This window comes from Equus przewalskii, chromosome X (genome assembly GCF_037783145.1).
Source record: "Equus przewalskii isolate Varuska chromosome X, EquPr2, whole genome shotgun sequence".
In the NCBI taxonomy this organism is placed as follows: domain Eukaryota; kingdom Metazoa; phylum Chordata; class Mammalia; order Perissodactyla; family Equidae; genus Equus; species Equus przewalskii.
Genome location: NC_091863.1, coordinates 10,288,603 through 10,299,372, shown reverse-complemented (window position 1 = coordinate 10,299,372; position 10,770 = coordinate 10,288,603). Strand labels below are relative to the sequence as shown.

General features: G+C 41.2%; 1 long non-coding RNA gene across 1 annotated transcript; it reads left to right on the top strand.

Moving 5' to 3' along the window:
* The first annotated feature begins 456 nt into the window (after positions 1–456).
* Positions 457–8,399, top strand: LOC139080931 (uncharacterized). Its single transcript, XR_011535799.1, has 3 exons — positions 457–564; positions 5,494–5,592; positions 6,374–8,399. It is a non-coding gene; the product is annotated as an uncharacterized lncRNA (long non-coding RNA).
* Positions 8,400–10,770: the final 2,371 nt, after the last annotated feature.

Below are 10,770 nucleotides of genomic sequence, written 5' to 3'. Positions count from 1 at the left end.
GGGACAACTACAGCAGGTGTAACTTACACATAATGAGAATATCACAAGGAAAAAGAGAAGGGAACAAAAGAAATGTTTGAAACAACAATGACTGAGAATTTCCCCCAAATTAATGTCAGACATCAAACCACCAGATCCAGGAAGCTCAGAAAACACCAAGCAGGATAAATGCCAGAAAAAACTACACCTAGGCATATCATTTTCAAATTACAGAAAATCAAAAATAAGAAATCCTGAAAGAAGCCAGAGGAAAAAACACCTTACCTGTGGAGGAACAAATTCTTCTCAGAAACCATGCAAGCAAGAAGAGAGTGGAGTGAAATATTTAAAGCATTGAGAGAAAAACCCCGCCAACTTAAATTCTGTACTTGGCGAATTTATCCTCCAAACAGGAAGGAGAAATAAACTTTCTCAGACAAACAAAAATTGAGGGAATTTGTTGCCAACAGACTTGCTTTGCAAGGAATGTTAACAGACGTTCTTTAGAGAGAAGGAAAATAATGTAGGTCAGAAACCCAGATCTACATGAATAAAGGAAGAGCATCGGAGACGGAATCAGTGAAGGTAAAATGATTTTCTTTATTTTTAACATAAGGTAAAATAATTACCTTATTTTTCTTATTCTTTTTGTTTCTCACTTCAAACTTTAGTTATTTTCGTGCAATTTCATTGTTCAAGGTAGTATGGATGTGTTAAGTGGAACAGGAACAGCTTCTATCTTATGTAATTTTGTCAAATTCAAACATGACTCTTTGGCCACTTTTTCTAAAAAATATTTTCTTTACATATCTTGATAAGATTTTTTCTCCCAGAACCTTTGTTTAAACCTTCAAGTAGTTTGGAAACATTCGCCTATTTGCTCATTCCTCTGGGCACAGCCTTTCAGAGCATTTATCCCACCTGAACCAAAACTCTCCGTTCTCCCAGCTGGTGGTAGGGCTGCTCGATGGAGGTGATCTCAGAGAAATGAGGAGCAAGCAAGCTTTGTAAAGGACTGCTAATTCTCTTCATTAGTATGCTGCGATCCACTCCAGCTTCTGCAAAGTCAGACATGCAAGACAAGTACTTGGCAAAAAAAGCAGGACTCTAACTAGTGTAAAAATAGATTTTAAATAAAATAGGATCTCTATAGGAAAGAGAATTACATTATGCTTTACATTCCCACTCTTGCTTTAAGATATCTGTATATATAAGCCCAAGGGGGACTTATGAAGTTGATCTGCCCTGAGCAAAAATTGAGACTATCCGAGTACATTTTTTTGCCAAGTTACAGTTAAGATTCTTTGGGAAATGCTGCAGTACATCCCACAAAAATGGATGGTGGTTAGCAATACCATTCGCGTGTTAACAAGTAACATGCACGAGATTTAGGTCAAAGGGGATGAGGCCTAATCCTCGGCTAAAAAACAATTCTGAGATGTGATCATTTGAAAACTTTGGCTAACCATAAAGCAGAAAACAAAACCCATCGTTTAATAGTATGTCTGTCTTGTTAACCTATCCAGCTACCTCTTTTAGAAGCTAAATTCCAAAACAAGTCTTACTTTAATTTTTCTATTTTTTTAATTTTTAAAAATGTTTTATTGAGACATGATTGACATATATTAGTTTTAGATATACAACATAATGATTTAATATGTATGTATATATGCTGTGAAGTGATCACCACGGTAAGTCTAGTTAACATCCATCACCACACACAGTTACAAATTTTTTTTTCCCCGTGATGAGAACTTTTAAAGATCTACTCTCTTAGCATCTTTTTTGTTTTTGATGAGGAAGATTGGCCCTGAGCTAACATCTGTTACCAATCCTCTTTCTGCTTGAGGAAGATTGTCCCTGAGCTAACATCCTTGCTAGTCTTCTTCTATTTTGTATGTGGGATGCTGCCACAGCATGGCTTGATGAGCGGTATGTAGGTCCACGCGTGGGATCTGAACCTGCGAACCCTGGGCCACCAAAGCGGAATGTGCGAACTTAGTCACTATGCCACTGGGCAGGCCCCAGCATCTTTCAAATATACAATATATTATTATTGACTGTAGTCACCATGCTGTTCGTTACATCCCCAGGACTTACTTCTCTGATAACTGGAAGTTTATATCTTTTGACCACCTTCACCCATTTTCCCGACACTCTCCCCTTGTCTCTGGCAACCACCAATCTGTTCTCTGTATCTATGAGTTTGGGTTTTGGGTTTTTTAAGATCCCACATATAAGTGAGCTCATACACTATTTGTCTCTCTGTCTCACTTATTTCATTTAGCATAATGCCCTCAAGTTGCACCATGTTGTCACAAATTGCAAGATTTCCTTCTTTTTAAAGGCTGAATAATATTCCATTGTGTGAATATGTGTGTGTGTTTGTATACACACCACATTTTCTTTATCCATTCATCTGTCAGTGTACACTTAGGTTGTTGCCATTTCTTGGCTGTTGTAAATAATGATGTAATGAACATGGGGGTGCAGATATCTTTTTGAGATAACGATTTCATCTCCTTTGGATATGTACCCAGAAGTGGGATTGCGGGATCATGTGGTAGTTCTGTTTTTAATTTTATGAGAAACCTCCATACTGTTTTCCATGGTGGCTGTACCAATTTACATTCCCACCAACAGTGTACAGGGGTTCTTTTCTCCACATCCTTACCAACACTTGTAATCTCTTGTCTTTTTGATAAAAGCCATTCAGACAGATGTGAGATGACATCTCTTTACGTTTTGATTTGCATTTCCCTGATGATTAGAGATGTTGGGCATCTTTTCATGTACCTGTTGGCCATTTGTATGTCTTCTTTGGAAAAATGGCTATTCAAATCTGCCCATTTTTTTTTTATCAGATTATTATTATTACTTTGTTTGCTATTGAGTCGTATGGGTTCCTTATATATTTTGGATATTAACCCCTTATCAGATAGATGGTTTGCAAACATTTTCTCCCATTCCATAGGTTGACTTTTCATTTTGTTGATTGTTTCTTTTGCTGTGCAGAGCTTTTTAGTTTGATGTGGTCGCACTTGTTGATTTTTGCTTTCGTTGCCTGTGCTTTTGGTGTTAAATCCAAAAAATCATCTCTAAGACCAATGTCAGGGAGCTTATGCTCTATGTTTTCTTCTAGGAGTTTTATGCTTTCAGGTCTTACATCCAAACCTTTAATCCATTTTGAGTTGATTTTTGTGTATTGTGTAAGATTATTTTACTTTTTTCTTTTTCTTTTTCTTAATTGATCTAACAGATAAAAGTTTGTTCAAAATAATAATAGCAACACTGTATTCAATTATGTATGCTTGTGTATATATCTTATGTGTATGTACATATATACATATATATGCTTATGTATGCTTACCTATAAGCAAAATAAATGACAGTGATGGTACAAGGGCTTGGTTGGAGGAATTAGGATTATTATAAGGTCCTCACACTACCCGTGAAGTCATATAATGTTATTTGAAAATGGACTTGGATTAGCTGTAAATCTATATTGCAAACTCTAGGACAACCACTACAAGTTGTAAAAAAAGAAATATAACTGGTATACTAAGAAAGGAGAGAAAAATGGAATCATGTAAAATGCACCAAGGGTAGAAAAAGTAGAAGATAAAAATAGGAACAAAGAACAGTAAGAAAGAGAGACAAATTTCTAATATTGGAAATGAAAGATAGGACATTACTACAGATCCTATATAAATTAAAAGGATAAAAGGAATACTACCAACAACTCTGTGACCATAAATTTGCTAATCTATATGAAATCAACCAATTCTTTGAAAGACATAATCTGCCAAAACTCACACAAGAAGAAATAGATGATCTGAATAGGTCTATATCTATTAAAGAAATTGAATCAATAATTAATAACCTTCCATAACAGAAAGCATCAGGTCCAGCTGGGTTCACTGGTCAACTCTATCAAACGTTTAAGGAAGAAATTATACAAGTCTTTACCATCTCTTTTAGAGGATAGAAGCAGAGAGAATACTTCCTAACTCATTCTGTGAGGCCAGCATTCTCCTAACACCAAAACCAGACAAAGACATTACAAGAAAAGAAAACTAAAGACCAATATCTCTCATGAACATAAATGCAAAAATCCTCAACAAAGAATATATACAGATGGCAAAAAAGCATATGATAAGATACTCCATATCCATGTCATCAGGGAAATGCAAATTAAAACAATAATGAGATGTCACTACACATATATTAGAGAATGGCCAAAACCTAGAACACCAACAACAACAAATGCTGGGGAGGATGTGGAGCAACAGGAACTCTCATTCATTGCTGGTGGGAATGCAAAATGGTACAACCACTTTGGAACACAGTTTGGTGGTTTTCTTATAAAACTAAACATACTCATCCCATACAATCCAGCAATCACACTCCTTGGTATTTACCCAAAGAAGTTTAAAATTTATATCCACATAAAAACCTGCACATGAATGTTTATAGCAGCTTGTCAAAACTTGGAAGCAGCCAAGATGTCCTTCAGTGGGTGAATGGATAAACTGTGGTACATCCAGACAATGGAATATTATTCAGCACTAAAATGAAATGAGTTATCAAGCCAGGAGAATACATGGAGGGAACTTAAATGCACATTACTAAGTGAAAGAAGCCAATCTGAAAAGCTACGTACTGCGTGATTCCAACAACATGACACTCTGGAAAAGGCAAAACTATGGAGACAATAAAAAGATCAGTGGTTTCTGGGGGTGGGGGCAGATGAATAGAGCACAGAGGATTTTTAGAGCAGTGAAAGTACTCTGTACGACATTATAGGGATGGATATATGTCATTATAAATTTGTCCAAACCCATGGAATGTACACCACCAAGAGTGAACCCGAAGGTAAACTATGGACTTTGGGTGATTATGATGTGTCAATGTAGGTTCATCCTTGATAAAAAATGTACCATTCTGGTGAGTGATGTTGATAGGGAGGCTATGCATGTGTGGAGGCAGGGGGTGGATGGGAAATCTCTGTACCTTCTCAATCTTACTGTAAACCTAAAACTGCTCTAAAAAAATAAGGTTTTAAGAAAAAACAGCCAGAGAATGGACCCCAAACTAAGGACACTTGGTTCCAGCAGAAGCTGGAAAAGGGACAATCCCACCACTATGCCACTGCTCTGGCTATAATGAACTCAGGTACTGTGTGTCACGGAAACAAGGAGGAAGAAACAGCCTGGGGGTTTCAGTGAATGTCAACCTTCATGCTTACAAAGCTCTGAGATAAAGAGCTAAGCCAGATGTGGAATGTCCGTATGCAATGAACTGTAGGAAAAGAAGAAAGGAATGCTCATGGTTGGTTGGATGTCTGAAGGAATGTTTGCCTCATCAGTGCTGTGCACAGATATTTCCAGTCCTTCTTCCAGACAGCGTAGGACTGTACTTGAGAGTTTCCAAGCCACACGACTTGCTTTGGCCAATGAAATGCAAGCAGAAGACTTTAAGAGCCTGTGCATAATTGTTCCTTCTTTTTCCCAGGACCCAGCAATGCCAGCATTTGGATGATGTGAAGCCCTGGATGATGAGCCCCGTCCGTGAGTGAGGATGTGGAGGTGTCAGCATCCAGCTACCCACATGGTAGTGTAGTCCCACAAGAGACCCTGTAGTGTGAGTGAGAAATAAACCTTTGCTACTTAAAGCCACTGACATTTTAGCGTTGTTCCCACAGCCCAACCTTGCTTCTCCTGACTGGTGCAGAGAGGGACTACTGAAGTGGGAGATGCGGATTTTCAAAGAGTCAATAGGGATGAGGCTTAGTAAACAGTCACAGCCGTGCCATCTCCTCTATGGGGAAATCATAACTCACATTGATAGGATGCCCACTCTTGCTGAAGGGTTTCAAGTAGCCCACAGATATGCTCTGTTTGGCCAGGATAGTATTTGTTTAAATGTTTAAACCTGCAAGATGGGGTATGTTTGTGATTTATTCCCCTCTTAGCTATCGTCCCCGCTACCCCCTGTTATTTACAACAGCCTCACTTGACTCATGTACTCGTCTGCATAGCCCTGGAGACATTTGGGTTTGCAACCCTTGGTGGTCCATGCATCAAACCCATTGAGAGGAGAGGATAGCCATTATCATTCTCATTTAATAAACAAGAAAACAGAGGCCCTGAGAGGTCAAGGCTCCAACAAAGACAGAGCAGGTCAATGGCAGAGCAGGACCTGGACTTCCCATGGCAGAGCTCCCGATGCCTCTGTGCAGGGCAGGCTGCAGATACACTACCTTGGAGACAGCTGCCTTCTGCCTCTGCAGTCATCCTAGGAGGCTAATCCATTGATTGCGTATTCTATTGTCTAATCAGCCCACACACAGCCTGAGTTTATCACCAAGCAAATCCCCATTTGTTTTTAACAGGAAAATCACGCCATCCTGAAACGCCTTGAACCAAACTCTGCAGTCTCAACAAACAGCTTGCCTTTTAAATCCACAAGCTACACACAAATCTCTTTGCATCCTTTCAGCCAAGCCATTGCAGCTCTTCTCCTCTTTAACTCTGAACTTTTTTGTGATAAAGATAGCCAAGTAAAGGAAATTAAAGAAACAACTACAACGAAATAGCTCCAGGCTATCCTATGAAGCGCAAAAAGCAGAGTGCGGAAGAGTATGTATGGAATGATCCCATTTGTATAAATAGAAGAAAAAGTAAGAAATATATATTTACATGTATTATGTGTATTTGTATTTTTATATATGCAAAAGTGTCTCTAGGGATAGGCCATGAACATTATGGTTGTATCTGGAGAGCAGACTGGGGGTCAGGAGTTGGGGGAGCACCGTCAGGGCCCTGTGCACTCAGGCCCTGCCAACCCAACCACCGCCCTCTGTGACTTGGCCTGAAGGCTCCCTCTGGCCACAGAGCCTTCTCAGCCCATGCTCTGGACAGGTGGAAGTGCTCGAGAATTAACACCGCCTAGGAGCAACTGTCAATCAATGACTGATGGGAATTGGTGGAGAAATACACCAAGTCCTTTACCTCTTGGGCGTGATGATTCTGAGATCGTCAGTGTGTGCTGTAGACTGGCTCCCAGAGTTCCCGGCATCACTCACCTCCAGGTGCCCACAGTGCGGACACGCTCCCTTCTGGCTGCCTTCCTCCCCTGTCTCACTTCCCCACTCCCTTACCCTTCCAAATAAATTCCAGACCCATCTCAGGGCTGTTTTCTGGAGGAACAATGCTGTCTAATAGAAATTTCTTCAATGATGGAAATGTTCAATGCACTGTCCAATAGAGTAGCCACTAGCCACATGTGGCATTTACTATTAAATTACTAAAATGAAATTAAAAATTCAGTTCCTCAGTCACACTGGCCACATTTCAGGTGCTCAACAGCCACACAGACGGCACAGAATGGAACACTTCCACCATCACACGAAGTTCTGTCGGACAGTACTGGTTTGCAGTTGGCATTGGAGGAAATGAATGTAGATTTGTGCCATGTGCATCAAGAAGCAGGCAGATGTTTTTAGAGGGGGAAAGGATATGATCTCCCCTCTGTGAGGGCCTCTGACATCTATGTGTGGGGTCTGTGTGAAGCGTGACTCTGACTCAAGTATTCTCCTACTCTATTGCCTAAACTGTAACCCTTCCTGTGCTCAGCTAAGGGGCAGGCTGCTGCTGGCCCTCATGGCATCTTTATGCAAATAAGACCAAAGCGCCCCGCTGTCCCAGTGTACGCAGCCCCATGCCAGTGCACACTGGACTTCAGCAGTGCCACCCAGCAGGGCCCACCTACCAGCTCTGCACAAATCTAGGCAATGGGCTAGGCTTTTGAATTGTAAAGCCAGGAAGAGGTTCTTCATTGCTCTACGTTCTACATTTCAACCCTTCCCTTGGTAATGAGTACAGACAGAATGGCAGGGCTTGAATTTGTAAGTTGACAGAAAGGCCAAAGGATAAAAGAAATATCAGGAACAACAATTTAAAAAAACAATAATACTGCAAGTCAAAAATATGGTCTTACCATATTAGTATGAATTTTCAAATAGCTCAGATATTCTACTAAGGGAATTAATGGTTTTCCCACCTGTTTTTTTAATATATGACTGGACAATGACCTGGTTATGTGATTATGCCCATTTAATGACAAATATGGGTCTCTCTAGTCTGTTTAACTGTAGCAATACTACTTACGAGGATGATGAAATTCATGGCTGCATAGAGTATCTGAATATCGTATGATACCATCTATATGAAATGTCCAGAATAGACAAATCCATAAAGACAGAGAGTAGACTGGTGGTTGCCAGGGGTTGAGGAGACTGAGGGGGAAAGGGAACGTTAATGAGTATGAGATTTCTGGGTAATGAAAATGTCCAAAAATTGGTTGTGGTGATAGTTGCGCAACTCTGAATATACTAAAAACCATTAAATGGTACATTTTAGATGGGTGAATTGTATGGTATGTGAATTATATCTCAATAAATCTATTACAAAAAATGCTAAGAAATACAAAGAAGGTCTTATCTACAGTGAGAAGGAAATTTTACACTAAACCTCTACAACTCTAATCTTTGAACACCTCAGCACTTTTTCTAAGTTTCTATCAAATATAGACAATAGCCTCCCAATCCTCCGTGGTAAGATTTTTTCCCTTCCTAGGTAAGCTTGAAGTCTCAAGCTGCTCTTGCTCGGAGTACAACAATTTGCACGAGTCAAGGGGTTCTATAACCAGTTCTACCATTTTTCTTTTGGACATCATGGCACTGGAGACAATCTCTTCCATCGTGAACACTTTTCAACTTTTATACTTTCTTTCCATGCCCTTTCTGTGAACAGATGTGACTGCAATCCTGCAGTGACTCAGATAGTATTCTAGTTGTCTCGGCTTAAGCTAGTGTGCCTAATTTTCCTGATCTAGATATTCCCTTTCAGGGAAATCAGAAACTTTTGAGGACCTGAAACGTCAACTCTCTTGACTTGTGAATGCAAAGGTTAGTGGTGGAATCTGTTGCTTATTTGACAGCTCCCTCTCCTGCCCCTGGGAGAGGTCCTTTATCCTTTCAGGCTGTATTGCTTGAGTGCTCACTAAGTGTCAGGTGCTTGGGATCCAAAACCAAGCTTCTGCCCTCAAGGAGCTGCAGTCTACCTGGGGATACAGGTGAGCGCTCAGTCATTCATTGACTCAGGGAAGGGATGAGATCCAGAAATAGAGAAAATAAGAGTCACCTTTGGGCTTTGGAGTTCCAGAAGCCTCACACTCAGGAGGGATAAATGGAACTCGTATGCACAAATACCATAGATATTGGAGAATATGAGATAAATTAAAACAATGCTTTGTCACCCTCAGCCACTCCTCCCCACCAGACAATGATTCCCTGGGGGAGACAACTGTCAGAGGGGCAGTTAGTTATTTGTGCAGAGATACATTTTAGGTCCTGCACAGCCTCCCCCGGAAGATCCTGGGACAGGAGAGGACAGAAAGAAGCTGTGGCAGATACTATTGGTTATCCTGAACCCTGACAGTGTTCAGATATTGGGTGACAATGTGCTGAGCTCCTGGGAATGAATCATGATTGTTCTAAAACAGCTGTGGTAGTCCTGCCCTTTGCCAGTGCGTGGTTTAGGGGGCGCCATGTGACCCAGTTCTGCCCAATGAGTTGTTAAGAAGAAGGATTCTGGAAAGACTTTTCCTCTTTGAGCGAAAGCGAAAGACCACACCCTCCTGCTTTGGATGCGGTCATGAGAGAATGTGAAACTTGGTGCCACAGCCAGTATTTTATGACTAAGAGAGGGAAGCCAAGAGAATGGCAGAGAATTAGCCTGTTTACTTCCAACCTCCTTGTCATATGAGATGATTCAATCCATACTTTTAAGCCACTTGACTTTCAGCCAAAAGCCTTCTAATTAATACAGACCCCACACAGGAATCTTAGAGGAGGCCTTTCTCTTGCCTCCTGGGTAGAACCCCATGATGGGAGCAAGACCCTAGAGAAAATATGGCCCTATGGTCTCTGGCAAAGCGTTCTCAGGCAGCCAGGGATGGGCATAACAGGGAATTCTCCATGCGTCTGGAGGTGGCAGAAGTGGACAGTGTCTTAGGGAGTGCCACTGAATTTCCCATGGACAGTCCCTTAAATAAAACTATTTAAAAATCACGACATTGCACAAATTTGTTTACATTTCAACAGAGCCCAGTGAATACTTTGTTGTGGGTTGGCACTGGTTCTAAGGAGCAGCATTTGGGGACAACACATGGAGGACACATGCCAATGATCAGTTTCCAGCTCACTGTGGCAGAGACTGCCGGTTGTCCCCCTATATCCAATGTCCCTTCTTCCGTAGTGACAGAAAGCCTGATCTTTAGCTGGACACATGCATGTCCTAGCCTCCCTTACGGTTAGGTGTGGCCACGTGACAATGTTCTGGCTGAGGAGGTGTGAACCAAAGGGTCCGTGGCTGCTCCTAGTCACCTCCTCTAAAAGACAGATGGCACGTGCCATTGTGCAGTTTTCTTCATCTCTTCCTTCACCTGTTGCCCAGAGTTCTGATGTGGTGCCTGGGGTTCTGACCTTCATCTTAGACCAGAGATGGAAGGTCATGCCCTGGGGATTGGGGAGCAGTGAGGTGAAAGGAGTCTAGGTCCTTGAGGACTTCATGAAGCACGACAGCCACACCAGCTCTGGACTGCCCTGTCCTGACTTTTACACGAGAGAAGTAAACTTCTATCTTCTTGAGCTACTATAATGTAGAGTCTTTGTTACCTACAGCTGCACCTGATCCTTTCTGATACGTGCAGCCACCAGCCATACTG